This window comes from Protopterus annectens, chromosome 14.part0 (assembly GCF_019279795.1).
Source record: "Protopterus annectens isolate FY-2018-M chromosome 14.part0, PAN1.0, whole genome shotgun sequence".
NCBI lineage: Eukaryota > Metazoa > Chordata > Ceratodontiformes > Protopteridae > Protopterus > Protopterus annectens.
In genome coordinates, this window is record NC_056748.1 from 264,867,346 (window position 1) to 264,882,766 (window position 15,421).

Below are 15,421 nucleotides of genomic sequence, written 5' to 3' on the forward strand. Positions count from 1 at the left end.
GTTCCCTTCTGAGGGACCATTGTGTTGTGTGCAATTGTCAGTAGTGCTTGGAAAGATACATTACAAAATGCCCACTGCACTAAAATATTGGTATGCTAAGGGAAGAGTACATGGAGGTTATCACTATGTTAATTTTGGGTGACAGTGCCCTCAGTTATGACATATGATTCCCTTCTTACCACTGGGGAGACATGGTAATCTAAGGTCTATCACCCCTAAATATGTACATCAGATGTTGCTACTGATGTGTTACTTACCAGGAACATAGATGTTACCATTGGAAATGATACACACAGATATCTGCATAGAGTTTACGGCCATTAGTATGTCAAAGGGCATTTGTTCAGCAATACCTCATGTAGGATATTGAAATAACTCACAGATTCTATGACCACTCACACTTTGCAGGCATCAGTCAACATTGTCAGCCACAGACATTCAGGTTTTGCTTGTACCATGGTTAAATGGATTCCAAGCAGTAAAGGACCCAGAACTGAGCCCAGTTGAACACTGTTGGTTACAGATCAGCTACTGGAGGCAGATTCCCCTATTTTGAGTATGTGTTCCATCTGTGAACCACTTAGTGAGCCCTATAATGATATTACCGTTGATGCCTAACTGGGTGATTTTGTCAATGATGCCTGGATACAGTCACATGGCTTGGATAAGTCCACGGGGTTGTATGCCCTGATGCCCCCTCATCCAGGTCCTTGGTAACTGCCTTAGACATGTCCACCAGGTTTAACAGCCATGATATTCCTTTCAGAAATCCAAACTGTGTACGGTCAACTGTTTGTAGATTACATATATCTTTGCTGATCAGCTCCTTGATGATTTGCCTCATGGTCTTACAGATATGGCTACTCATGCAAATTGGTCTATAGCTGTGGTGGTCAGTGAATGCACCACCTCTGTGCAAGGGGACAACACTTGCCTTTGTCCAGTCAGCTGGGATGCAGTCAGTGGTTACTGTATGATTGAAAAAGAGAAAATATTAAACCTCTAAACCGATAAAGGAACCAACAGCAGCAAAAACAAGTAGATAAGTAAAGCATGTTTTTATATATAGGTAAGCTGATCATAGACAGAATGATATGAATGGATTAAACTTGCTTGTTAGCTAACTTAATTTTCATTGGCTACTTGGCATTTAAATAGCTGTATCATTATGTTGTTTCAACATTGTATGGTCTGATGAAGTGAAGGATATCCGTGAAAGCGCTTACCCTGTCTTATTGGAATTAAAGGTGTGCTGTGTTGGAACCATTGTGCTCTTTTTACTTAGTTACTGTATGATTGCAATGAGTTCCCAATGGTGTTAGCAATCCTTGTTGGATCCCATGTAGGACACAGCCTAGGATGTTAGCCTGTCCAATAGCTGCTGTGTATCCTCCATAGAGAGGCCAGTTACAACCTGCTCAGTAGATACAGAAGGTATGGGACAGGCTGTAGGGATGTCATGTATCACATATGGTGGGGACAGGGGAGTGAAGTTGCATCAGAACCTGTGGGACAACTGGATAGCTATGTGTACAGACTCATTATATGTGTTATCATTAAGTACGAGTTCACTGGCAATCTGGCCCTTTCCTCTGAGCTTACAGGTGTAACTACACTGTGCATTGTGGTTGTCCTTTGTGGGAGAGGCTAATTTTGTCACATACTCTTTCTGCACAATGTCACAACAATACTATGTGCTTGTTTAAGCTGAAGAGGGTGTGCCTCCATTTCAGGGGGGCACCTTCAGTCCAACTGTCACACAGCAATGTCCACCTCTTATTGTCCAGCCTGCTAATGGCAGTTGTCCACCATGCAGAATTGCTGTGCCAAGAGGAGCTTATTTTCCTCCTGTCAGGTACAGCCAAGTCTATGCAGTTGTACTGATGCTTACATAAAGCATTGGTGTAGGCACTGCATAGTTGTCTGTCCCATCTGAGGGGGGAAGGTGCAGTCAAGCTATGTAAACTATCCCATAGGAGATAATTTATTTTATTTATTTATTTCAGTTTGATTACCGGGGAAGTCCACTGGGCCAAGAAGTACCCATTTTCAGTGAAGGCCCGGGGAGAAAAGCTCCAAAAACAGTACAATCAAGGTTACATACAGTAATGGATGATAATACAATGTCACAAACAGTTAGGAATATGTGAGATGCAGTAGTAGGCAATACAGTAAGGATTACATAAAATACAATCATAAAAGTACAATGTCCAAGATGTAGAGTCTGCAAAGAAAAAAGGTAAAACTTTTTTTTTTTTTTTGCTACATATGAACAGTATTTACATACTTACAGTCAACTGAAAGTCAGCTATAACCATATAGGGGGAACATAGAATGAAATTAAGAGAGTATATAGTAGATTGGTGCTTGAGAATAGAGGTCAAGGTGGAAAAGTTTCTAGGATTTATACTGGGTGAAAGCAAGGACATTTCCATTTGGAGGATAAGTGTAAGAAAAGATGGGTCTTGAAAGAGTCAGAGTTAGGGATGGTCCTAAGAGAAGGTGGGAGGTAGTTCCATTTTCTACCAAGAGAGAAGGAGAGTAGGAGCTGGCCAGCGGGATGCTTAGGTTTGTGAATGGAGATTAGGTTTTGGTGTTCAGATCTCAGAGATCGGTTAGGGATGTAAGGGGGAAGGATGTTAGATAAGGCAGGGCATTTTTCTGTATAAAATATTAATTTGTGAGCGGTAGTTAGTTGGAGATAGTCAAGGTAGTTAGGGAGTTCTAACCAGTTTAGAGATTGTAGGGCATGGCAGTGGTGAGTACAGGTTTTGGATTTGGTGGCAAATTTAGAGATCTTATTATAGCAAGCTTCGAGTTTTGAGGTGTTGGAAGCAGAAAGATTAGTTAGAAGTGGGGCACCATAAAGGAGAGAAGGGAGGAGGTAGGTGATGGCTAAGGTATGCCTAGAGGAGTTAGAAAGAAATTGATTATTCCTGTAGAGCATACCTAATTTTTGGTGGGTTTTCTTTATGTTTTGTTGAATGTGGAGATCAACTTTGAGCTGTTCATCAATGGTGATGCCAAGGAGTTTTATGAAGGGACCACTTCTATAGGAGTGTTGGTTAGGCTTTGGACATTGAAAGAGTTTTTGTTAAAGGAAGATGCCTTGGTAGGAAGGAAAATTAGTATTTTAGATTTATTGGAGTTAAGGGAGAGATGGTTTTGGGTCATCCACTTTTCAGTAGTGGAGAAAGCTTTTTGAGTTTTGGACAGAAGTTCAGAAGGGTTGGAGGCAGAACAAACTAGGGTGGAGTCATCAGCGTATTGGATGACTGTAGTGTCAGGGAGGGCAGTGTGAAGGTTATTTATAAAGATGTTGAAAAGCAGGGGGCCAAGGATGGACCCCTGAGGAATGCCGGTGGGTGTGGGTAAGAAGGAAGAGGTGGAGGCTTTCCATCTGACAGCCTGAGATCTGTCTGAAAGGTAACTGAAGAACCAGGATAGAGTGTTGGGGGAGAGATTAAGGTTGGAGAGATGGAAGAGAAGATGTTTTTGGGAGATGGTGTCAAAGGCTTTGGAAAGATCTAGCAGAATAGTTGATACAAGAAGTCTGGTATCTCGGGCTTGATTGATAGTTTCTAGGAAGGCTAGTAGGGCAGTTATGGTGCTGTGGCTGGGATGGAAACCATGTTGGGTGGGTGTGAGTAGCTGATTCTGAGTTAAGTAGGGTAAAAGTTGGTGGTGGATGCATTTTTCTAGGATTTTAGATAGTGGGGAGAGTAGGGCAATGGGGCAGAAGTTAGAAATGGAGGTATTTTTGCCTCCTTTGTGAAGAGGAAGAATGTAGGCAGAACGCCAAAGTTTGGGTACATAAGACTCTTTTAAGGATCGGTTGATCAGGATACTAATAGGGAGAGCAATACCTTCAGCAGCATATTTGAGGAAAGAGGGGGGAATGTTGTCGGGGGCATTAGAGCATGGCTTTAGTTTAGATAAGAGTTTTTTTATATACATTGTGGAAACTGGTTTGAGCTGGAACATGGAGGGATGGCTATTAGGGATGTTGGAGGTGGGGTTGAGGAAGTTGGGAGGATTTTTGTCTGGAAAAGTTTTGGTTAGCTTAGCTATAGAGTCTGTAAAGAAGGTATTAAAGTGAGTGCTCAGTTCCTTGTCAGTTAAATTTGGATCAGGGCAGGGGTTATTTCTTGACCCTGGATGGAGAAGAGAGTTAACAGATTTCCAGAATTGTTTTGGGTTTTTAGTATGGTTGGATTGAAGTTTATTGTAGTAGATTTTTTTGTCTGAGGTGATTAACTTTTTTACTTGGTTTCGGAGTTGGGTGTATTGGAGCCAGGCAGTAGACAGTTTAGTTTTTTGATAAAGTTTCCAGGATTTGTCTCTGAGATGCATGGAATTTTTAGTCTCTTTGGTAAGCCAAGGAGCAGAATTGGTTTTGATTTGCTTGTTTCTTAGGGAGGCTTGGGAGTTGAGCATGTTTAGGAAGATAGAGTTAAAGTGCTCGACAGCATTGTCAAGGGGGAGAGAGTTTAGGCTTTGCCAGTTGATTTGCTTAAAAATGTTAGAGAAAGTTGTGGGGTCGAAGTTGCTAAGGTTACGGGTTTGAATGTAATGATGTTGGTATTGGGAGGAGTTAGTAGAGCGATGGATGTATGCAGGGAGATGGTCGCTGAAGGTGTTAGGGGAAGTACCAGAGAGAGAGATTTTATTTGGATGAGAGACTAAGATCCAATCTAAGATGGACCCTGGGGGGTGGATTCTGTTAGGATGGGTGGTAGAATGTATTACTTGGGTGAAGTTGTAGAGGTTAATAGCTAGGGAGGGGGTGGGTGTGTTGATTTTATTCCAGTCGATGTTAACATCGCCAAGAATGAACGTTTCATACTTTATTTCAGATGAGGCCCAGTGAAGAATATTTTCTAGGGTTGAGATATTGCTGCCTGGAGGTATATATAAGGAAATAATGCAGATGTTTTTATGTTTATTAAGTCGATGTAGTCCTGCTGTTATTTCAGTGTTTTTATAATGTGGGGTTGGGATTTCAAGGGGGATTAGGGATAGACGGTTAGAGTAGATAAGGGCAGAGCCTCCACCTCTTTTGTTTAAGCGGTCACTCCTGAGGATGTGGAAACCTGGAGGAAGGATTTCAGAATCAGAGATATGTGGTTTTAGCCAAGTTTCAGAGATGGCTAAGATATCAGGTTGGTTGAGGTTGATCCAAGCATGAACGTGGTGGATTTTGTTGTTGAGGCTCTGGGCATTGATAGTGAAGATTTTAAGGGTGTTATGAGAGAGAGATGAAGAAGAAGGAGAAGGGGGGAGAAGTTTGGTTAAAGTAGGGGATGAAGAGGAAGAAGAGATTGAGTTGCTAGGAGTGAGGCAAGGGCCAGGGTTAGGATGTATGTCTCCAGATAAGGCTAGGATATTACAAGAGATAAGTTTTAGCCTTTTGAGTTTGGATTGAAGGGAGATGTTTGGGGAGAGTGGAGGTGTAACAGAGGATCTTTTAGAAGAGGTAGAGAATAGTTTGAGCTGGAAAAGGTGTAGAAGGTTTAGAGGGGTAAGGGAGGGGGAAAATAAAGTGAAAATGTGAGAGTAGAAGAGGTTGTGGATGAGTAAGTGGGGTAGTTTGAAAAGGCGGTATATAAGGGGGGGCTTTAGACGAGTATGAAGTAGCATGATAGATAGGAATTAGTAAGATAAGTAGGGAGCAAGGGAGTATGTAGGAAAAGAGGGTTGTGGAGGGCATATTTGGAATGGGTGAGAAGAAGGAAGTGAGAAAAATAGGAAATGAAGTTTCAAGCTTAGAGAAGGAGAGGAGAAAGTGAGTGGTAAGGGGGAGTAAAAGTGGAATAGGAGAGGGGAAGATTAAGTGAGATGAGAAGGGGAGGAGTAAGAGAAAAGGGAGGAGTAGGAGGAGAAAATTATAGAGTGGTTGGGATTGGCTACCAGATGGAGGAAAAGAAGAGATAATAAAAGATTGTGAGTGGTGAAAAAGAAGGGTGGGAGGAGTTAGTGAGGGATAAATGTAGATGTACTAGGGGCGGGTGGAATTTGGGGGCAGGGTAGGGGAGCGGAGTGAGCCCGCAGGGCGAAGGGAGCAGGAAGAGCCAGAGGAGGAGAAAGAGAGGAAGACAATCAGTAAGGAGTGAATATAGTAAGGTAAGTCTCGCAGAGAGTAAAATGGGAAGAAAGATCTACAGAGAAGTGGAGTGGAGGGTAGAATGCAGAGGAGAGGGACAGAGTGAGAAGTTAAAAAAGAAAAAACTCCAAGGAAAAAGGGTAGAGGAGGGCAGTATAAGCTAAGAGTGGGTAGGTAAATCTAGGACAGCAGTGAGGGAGAGAGCAGAGGAAAGGAGTTAGAGGGCCAGTTTAGTGGAGAAGAGGAAGGAGGGGTAAGGAAGTAGTGATGGTGGAAAGGTAGAGGAGCACCCCCAAGTGTTCAGATGGTCTAAAATAGCAGTGACCCCAGGGAGAGGATCAGGTAAAGGGGGAGGGGGCTATCAGGATCAGGGAAGGGGAGAGAATAACGTGAGCGCTAGAGTAGGAGCAGTAAAGAGGGGGTAAAAAGTGAGGAGGGAACTAGAAGATGAAAGCAGCAAAAGAGGGGGGGGTAGTGGCTGCTGGCTAGCCTGGCATGGGAGCGTACTGTGTCCTGATAGAATCAAATTTAGAAGTAGCAAACATTTACAGGAGTACACATACTTTCTTAATAGTCCTTGCTGAGGAAAAACTCAGGGAGCACAATGGCCTTACAGCTTTGGATTAGGTGTCCGATAGCCAGTTCTTATCCAGATAGTTCAGGGGAGATTTTCAGGAGGTTAGGGCGGGGTTGGTAGGAGCCCGAGCAACAACAAAAATCTGGAGAAAGAAGAGAGAGTAAAATGCAGCAGTGAAGGAATCAGGAGTACACAGTAGACAGCTTTCAGCATACAAACAGTAAATTTGGACAATTTCGGGTAGCAAAGCAGTATGATAACACAAAATAGAGTTTCTTTCCTACAAATTATAGACAAGTGGCCAAACAAATAGTAAAGAAAACAAAACTCAGGTCGCTCTTTAAGCTAGTTCATTCACGCTAGTGAGTAGCGTTTACAAGTTACAACGGCTTGCCTGCTGTGCAACTAGCACTGATTTTGTTGAACAAAATGAGTAAGCATAAAACAGTAATATCGATTAGATCAATATGTCATTGTAAACAGTAAATTAAACACAAGCAGTTATGTCTCAGCTGAGAGCAAAAAGGTAGAATGTGAGCGATTAGCATGGATGAATTTAAATGCTTGGTTCAGCCCCAGATAGTTATATCCAAATAAAGCAGGTCAAGCCCCAAGCAGTGAAAACATTTTAAACAGCTGTATCAGATTAAAAATAATGCAAGCTACACATTTGTGAAGATTACTACGCTTTACAAGCCCCAGGCAATTAAACATTTTAAACAGCTGTATCAGTTAAAAATAATGCAAGCTACACATTTGTGAAGTTTACTAAGCTTTGCAAGCTACCTACGTTACTAAGCTTTACCAGTTAAAAATAATGCAAGCTACAAATTTGTGAAGTTTACTAAGCTTTACAAGCTACCTACATTACTAAGCTTTACCAGCCCCAGGCAGTTAAACATTTTAAACAGCTGTATCAGTTAAAAATAATGCAAGCTACACATTTGTGAAGATTACTAAGCTTTACAAGCTACCTACGGTGAGTCATGTGCAGTTTGGTCAGGAATAAGACATTGTACAAATGGTAAGGAAATTATTAAAAACTAACACACTAGAACAGTATGAAAGAAAGCTGGGTAGTTATTACTACTCAGATAAACAAGCACGGCATACACGAGTCCTTTGTAGTTTAGGCACTAAGTTCACGTGCTACACGCTATGTGTATAGCATTAGCAGCGGAAAAACAAGTTGCTAAAATCTCCCAACTAGTACAGCCAAGAAAGTAGAAAATAACCACACAGTACAGTTCTGAGAATTCATACCTAGCAGAAAGCATACAACTTACGTAGAAGGGGCAAGTTCTGGAGCCTGAACAGCACAGCAGCAGAGGGGAAATGGGTCTATTCGGTCACGGGAGTTTTGAAGAGAGGAAGAGGAAGTGGGCAGAAAAAGGGAGGAGAAAGTGGGCTGGGGAGGAAGGAGAGAGAACAGGGGGGTCAGGGGCAGAATGAAAGTCACAAAAGTGGGAGTGACAGGTAAGGCGGGACAGAAAGGAAAAGACCAGGAGAGTAAAGAAGACTAAGGGAATAGGAGCGTACAGTCAGAGTGACAGAAAAGTCTGAGTGTATGGAGTTAAAGGGGCAGAGTAGAATAGAAGGGATGAGCGCAGAGAGAAGAGCCAGAGGAGGAGAAAGAGAGGAAGACAATCAGTAAGGAGTGAATATAGTAAGGTAAGTCTCGCAGAGAGTAAAATGGGAAGAAAGATCTACAGAGAAGTGGAGTGGAGGGTAGAATGCAGAGGAGAGGGACAGAGTGAGAAGTTAAAAAAGAAAAAACTCCAAGGAAAAAGGGTAGAGGAGGGCAGTATAAGCTAAGAGTGGGTAGGTAAATCTAGGACAGCAGTGAGGGAGAGAGCAGAGGAAAGGAGTTAGAGGGCCAGTTTAGTGGAGAAGAGGAAGGAGGGGTAAGGAAGTAGTGATGGTGGAAAGGTAGGGGAGCACCTCCAAGTGTTCAGATGGTCTAAAATAGCAGTGACCCCAGGGAGAGGAACAGGTAAAAGGGGAGGGGGCTATCAGGATCAGGGAAGGGGAGAGAATAAGGTGAGCACTAGAGTAGGAGCAGTAAAGAGGGGGTAAAAAGTGAGGTGGGAACTAGAAGATGAAAGCAGCAAAAGAGGGGGGGGTAGTGGCTGCTGGCTAGCCTGGCAAGGGAGCGCACTGTGACCTGATAGAATCAAATTTAGAAGTAGCAAACATTTACAGGAGTACACATACTTTCTTAATAGTCCTTGCTGAGGAAAAACTCAGGGAGCACAATGGCCTTACAGCTTTGGATTAGGTGTCCGATAGCCTGTTCTTATCCAGATAGTTCAGGGGAGATTTTTAGGAGGTTAGGGCGGGGTTGGTAGGAGCCCGAGCAACAACAAAAATCTGGAGAAAGAAGAGAGAGTATAATGCAGCAGTGAAGGAATCAGGAGTACACAGTAGACAGCTTTCAGCATACAAACAGTAAATTTGGACAATTTCGGGTAGCAAAGCAGTATGATAACACAAAATAGAGTTTCTTTCCTACAAATTATAGAGAAGCGGCCAAACAAACAGTAAAGAAAACAAAACTCAGGTCGCTCTTTAAGCTAGTTCATTCACGCTAGTGAGTAGCGTTTACAAGTTACAACGGCTTGCCTGCTGTGCAACTAGCACTGATTTTGTTGAACAAAATGAGTAAGCATAAAACAGTAATATCGATTAGATCAATATGTCATTGTAAACAGTAAATTAAACACAAGCAGTTATGTCTCAGCTGAGAGCAAAAAGGTAGAATGTGAGCGATTAGCATGGATGAATTTAAATGCTTGGTTCAGCCCCAGATAGTTATATCCAAATAAAGCAAGTCAAGCCCCAAGCAGTGAAAACATTTTAAACAGCTGTATCAGATTAAAAATAATGCAAGCTACACATTTGTGAAGATTACTACGCTTTACAAGCCCTAGGCAATTAAACATTTTAAACAGCTGTATCAGTTAAAAATAATGCAAGCTACACATTTGTGAAGTTTACTAAGCTTTGCAAGCTACCTACGTTACTAAGCTTTACCAGTTAAAAATAATGCAAGCTACACATTTGTGAAGTTTACTAAGCTTTACAAGCTACCTACGTTACTAAGCTTTACCAGCCCCAGGCAGTTAAACATTTTAAACAGCTGTATCATTTAAAAATAATGCAAGCTACACATTTGTGAAGATTACTAAGCTTTACAAGCTACCTACGGTGAGTCATGTGCAGTTTTGTCAGGAATAAGACATTGTACAAATGGTAAGGAAATTATTAAAAACTAACACACTAGAACAGTATGACAGAAAGCTGGGTAGTTATTACTACTCAGATAAACAAGCACGGCATACACGAGTCATTTGTAGTTTAGGCGCTAAGTTCGCATGCTACACGCTATGTGTATAGCATTAGCAGCGGAAAAACAAGTTGCTAAAATCTCCCAACTAGTACAGCCGAGAAAGTAGAAAATAACCACACAGTACACTTCTGAGAATTCATACCTAGCAGAAAGCATACAACTTACGTAGAAGGGGCAAGTTCTGGAGCCTGGACAGCACAGCAGCAGAGGGGAAACTAAGATGGCGTCTATTTGGTCGTGGGAGTTTTGAAGAGAGGAAGAGGAAGTGGGCAGAAAAAGGGAGGAGAAAGTGGGCTGGGGAGGAAGGAGAGAGAACAGGGGGGTCAGGGGCAGAATGAAAGTCACAAAAGTGGGAGTGACAGGTAAGGCGGGACAGAAAGGAAAAGACCAGGAGAGTAAAGAAGACTAAGGGAATAGGGGCGTACAGTCGGAGTGACAGAAAAGTCTGAGTGTATGGAGTTAAAGGGGCAGAGTAGAATAGAAGGGATGAGCGCAGAGAGAAGAGCCAGAGGAGGAGAAAGAGTGGAAGACAATCAGTAAGGAGTGAATATAGTAAGGTAAGTCTTGCAGAGAGTAAAATGGGAAGAAAGATCTACAGAGAAGTGGAGTGGAGGGTAGAATGCAGAGGAGAGGGACAGAGTGAGAAGTTAAAAAATAAAAAACTCCAAGGAAAAAGGGTAGAGGAGAGCAGTATAAGCTAAGAGTGGGTAGGTAAATCTAGGACAGCAGTGAGGGAGAGAGCAGAGGAAAGGAGTTAGAGGGCCAGTTTAGTGGAGAAGAGGAAGGAGGGGTAAGGAAGTAGTGACGGTGGAAAGGTAGGGGAGCACCCCCAAGTGTTCAGATGGTCTAAAATAGCAGTGACCCCAGGGAGAGGAACAGGTAAAGGGGGAGGGGGCTATCAGGATCAGGGAAGGGGAGAGAATAAGGTGAGCGCTAGAGTAGGAGCAGTAAAGAGGGGTTAAAAAGTGAGGTGGGAACTAGAAGATGAAAGCAGCAAAAGGGGGGGGGTAGTGGCTACTGGCTAGCCTGGCAGGGGAGCGCACTGTGACCTGATAGAATCAAATTTAGAAGTAGCAAACATTTACAGGAGTACACATACTTTCTTAATAGTCCTTGCTGAGGAAAACCCAGGGAGCACAATGGCCTTACAGCTTTGGATTAGGTGTCCGATAGCCGGTTCTTATCCAGATAGTTCAGGGGAGATTTTCAGTAGGTTAGGGCGGGGTTGGTAGGAGCCCGAGCAACAACAAAAATTTTCTTAATAGTCCTTGCCGAGGAAAAACTCAGGGAGCACAATGGCCTTACAGCTTTGGATTAGGTGTCCGATAGCCGGTTCTTATCCATATAGTTCAGGGGAGATTTTCAGGAGGTTAGGGAAGGGTTGGTAGGAGCCCGAGCAACAACTAAAATGTAGAAGGGGCAAGTTCTGGAGCCTGGACAGCACAGCAGCAGAGGGGAAACTAAGATGGCGTCTTAAGCAATAAATTGCTTTCTTGACATTTATTACTATATTTTCTGCTGGGGGTGTAGGTTTGAAACTTAGCTTTAATGACTGATCTGTGGTCAGATATCATCAGGGGGGACCTCACAGTGGAGGGGCTGCTGTGGTCACCCATACTGGCAAATATCTGATGCACTACATTGGGCTCCCCTTGTGGGGATGTCATGCCACTGGTCCAGGGCATTGTAGTTAAGGATGTGGACTAACCTTTGGGCAAGTGAACTTCAGCCTACTAACCAACACAGTTGGTGATTACTTAATGTAACCCCAAACCATGGTGTAATGATGTATCTTGATAGAAATAATTACATTCAAATAAGCACAATGGGTGTCTGGATTCATGGAGCTGCTCCTGTATCTGGCAATGGCTTGATTAGGTGCCCTTCCAGCTGTGAGTAGCATCAGCATTGTCTCCGGGAAATCACACTGCTTTACCAATTTGCATGTGTATCTATCCTTGATGAAGATGTATGTATACACCACCTGCATTATGTTGCACACTGTAAATTTGAGGTCTTCACATGTGGAAGGACATGATGTCGGGTAAGGCTGTGGTGCTGTTCACAGCCTTGACCCAGGTGTCTGTGACTGCACAAATGACTCCATATTCCAAGGTGGGGGCACCTTCTACAGAGTGGGGTTTAGTGTTGCCATTCTTAGCATGTAGCAGCATAACCATGATGTTGTGTGAAGATGGCATTCTCATTGGAAAGTTTTACCACAGACAGTGCCTATAAGATGCACTGTGGGGGTGTCAGCAGCCTTGGCCAATACTCAACATCCCAGAAGTGACAGATAAAGGCCATTTCTGGCAGAGCACTGAGGTGTGTTTGTAAAATTATATGCATGCCTTCTGTTGGTTTCTTGTTGTTACTTGCATTTGTATACATATATACCACAGTACTTAGCTATTTACTGTGACCAACTATTTTACTACTGTACTGTACTCAGTACAATAAATACATTGAGACCAACTGCTTCAGTTAGCAAAGTTTACTGTTGCAATTCTGCGTTTTGGTTCTGCAAGCATGTAACACAAATATTGTCAGCTCTCTATAGCAAATTCCCAAAGCTTGTTTGTACACACTCATATTTATACATATTTATACAGAGTCTGATGTTTTTTTCCAAAGTGTGATATATAACTGTCTTCCTTTGTTTCTTCTAATTTATGATTGTACTTGGTTCTTTGAAGCTCGGTGGTCCTGGAATACTCAGTGTTCTTGCACTATCTGAAACTGCTTTATCTCACTTGATGTTTCAGTGCTTGATTTTACATATCTTTATCTTGTTGACATCTTTCCACCCATCATCTGCATGGCTATTTTTACAAACTCTGTTTCTCAATGACATACTCCTTTATGCATGGATGCCAATATGTAATTAAGCTATAGATGTTTGTCTGCACATAATACTATTTCCTAAGTTAACTCTTCACATTTCATTTTGCTCTAGATTATTCTTGCAGCTTCTTTTTCAAGCTAATAATCATGCTAGCAACAGTTTTGAAGAGAGTGAATATACTAAATGAAACAAATTAAAACTACTGTTACAGTTCCCCCTTATTGTATTTTGAGGAATGGAGTAAGCTTAAATTAAAGGAAAGACTGCATTTGTTTCTTCAGCATTGCTATTTACAGCATTTTCCACTTTATTCATATTTACAATCATGACTTGTTGAGTTATTGCAACTCTTCGCAACCTGCACCATATAAAACAATTCCAAGCTGTCATTATTATTATGACTCCTAAAACTACAAAGACCAGATGTATTAACCAATTTAATAATTTGGTTCCAGATGATGACCACCCTGTGAATATATTCCACCAATTATGGGCAGTATTAACTTCAGATTTTTCAGCCAATTTTATTAATTTGTCTTTCACTATTATACTATTTTCTTCATGCCCTATTATGCTGCGGTTACAATGATCTAAGTAATCTTTAAGATAGTCTGTGTCCTGTATTATTTCTCTTAACTTGTCTAATGACAAGGTAATGTTAGGAAACTGAATAATTTCATATTTCCCTTGGAATTTTTTATTTCTTTAGTACTGGTAGAAAACACATAGGTTTCATTTTCCCAGGTGAAATGCATGATATTACTACTACATCCCACAAAGGGTGTTTGCTTGCATTTTAACACTGGTTTATTTGAAACCACATATACAGATTGTGGTGCCACTTCGACAAACATTTTAAAATTTGAATGTAATATTGTCCATTTGCACAAATTTACAGAATGTTGTAAAAACATTGTTAATAAATGAGAGAATGCTGCCTACATATGAAACCATTCATAGTTTCTGTACAATTTTTTAACGTGTGTTTTGTTATCCATATCTATGTAATTTTCTTCAAGTTGAGGTAACCAAAGTTCAATAAAGTTATATGTAGACAAGAATATTATGGGTAATACCATAAATTGACACATTGCTGTTTGTTTTGTTACATTATAATACATAACTTTTCCAGTGCAATAATTGTGCTCACACTGAGTCTGTTCTGTGAACAGTCTTATTCAGCTAGTGGACGGGATCCACTTGCTGAATAGGTGTCACCACATGTACTCATTTTTTAACATTAACTTTGTCTGTAACTCTTTGTTTTGCATTTTAACATACAATGACTGTAAAGTACATTTTGTCCAATCTACAAATATAGATGCATTAGTATCAAATTGCAATCTATTAAGGATACATTGTAATGACTTAAAAATACCTTCTTCATACCATACATTTTGTTTATGTACATACCATATAGTAGGAATCCATTGTGCTTGTAAATGTTCAATTTGTGATATGTCTTGTCCTGCTAGTTTTAGTTTATTTTGTAAAATTTCAACATCCACAGAATTTAGGGTTCCCAGTCCTGCTCCTACTCCCCCTAAAAGTGTGTCATACTCTTTTAAATCTGCATCCCATTTGTTTAAAACTTGGAAACATAATATTGAAGTGCAATATTGTTTTTTGGTATTGCTGTCCTATCATAGTACAAGTGGATGATAGTTTTACCACAATCCGTATAAAATACTGGCTTGTTATCCAAAATGGTAAGTATTCTGACCCATGGTCTTTTTCCTTGTACTTTTGTGCTATTTGTACAAATAAACAGAGTGTTAGTAGGAATTATATTATTTTCTTCCCCTGCTGAATTTATTTTTACTTTTGTGTTATTATCTATATACTGTGACATTTTATGTCTGATGTCTTGGCTTGTCCACTTTGTTACATCTTCAGAGGGAGATGTGCGACATCTAATTGAAACTAAACTGTTTACTGAAATGTTTACATCAGTCTTTGACTCTTCTTCTACTTTTATGTATGCCTGACCTTGTTTAGCTAACCATGCCAATATATTTGTGTTAAATGTTATACTCCCAAAAATACATTCTGTTTGCATTTTACAACTGAAACTGTCTTGTGTTCTATTTTATGTAGCATTTTCCCAACCAAGTATTATTCGTGAAATGTTGTAATAAACAACCTTGATTCCCTCTATTTGGCATTCTACCAAAAGGAGTCCACTGAGCACAATACTTATAACAATCACGTTTTTCATTTTTATTAAAACTAGTTTGTCCTAACAACCTCTTTGGGAGTACTTTCAACACATTTTGCACAACGCTTGACATTCAGTCTTGTACGTTGTTTCTAAAAAAACAGAAACATAAACTTTATTGAGCATATGCTCTCCCTTCTTTTAAAGGCAATGCATTTTGCTACTGATCAATAAAAACAATGACTCTCATTTGATCCCTGTAAACTAGCAACGTTTTGTTTTTCTTACTCTGTTAGACCTTATAGACTAAAGGTCCTATTTGTTCCATTACTTCGAAAGGTCCTCGCTAATTACTATCCCATGGACTATCCATCTGGAACGTTTTAACT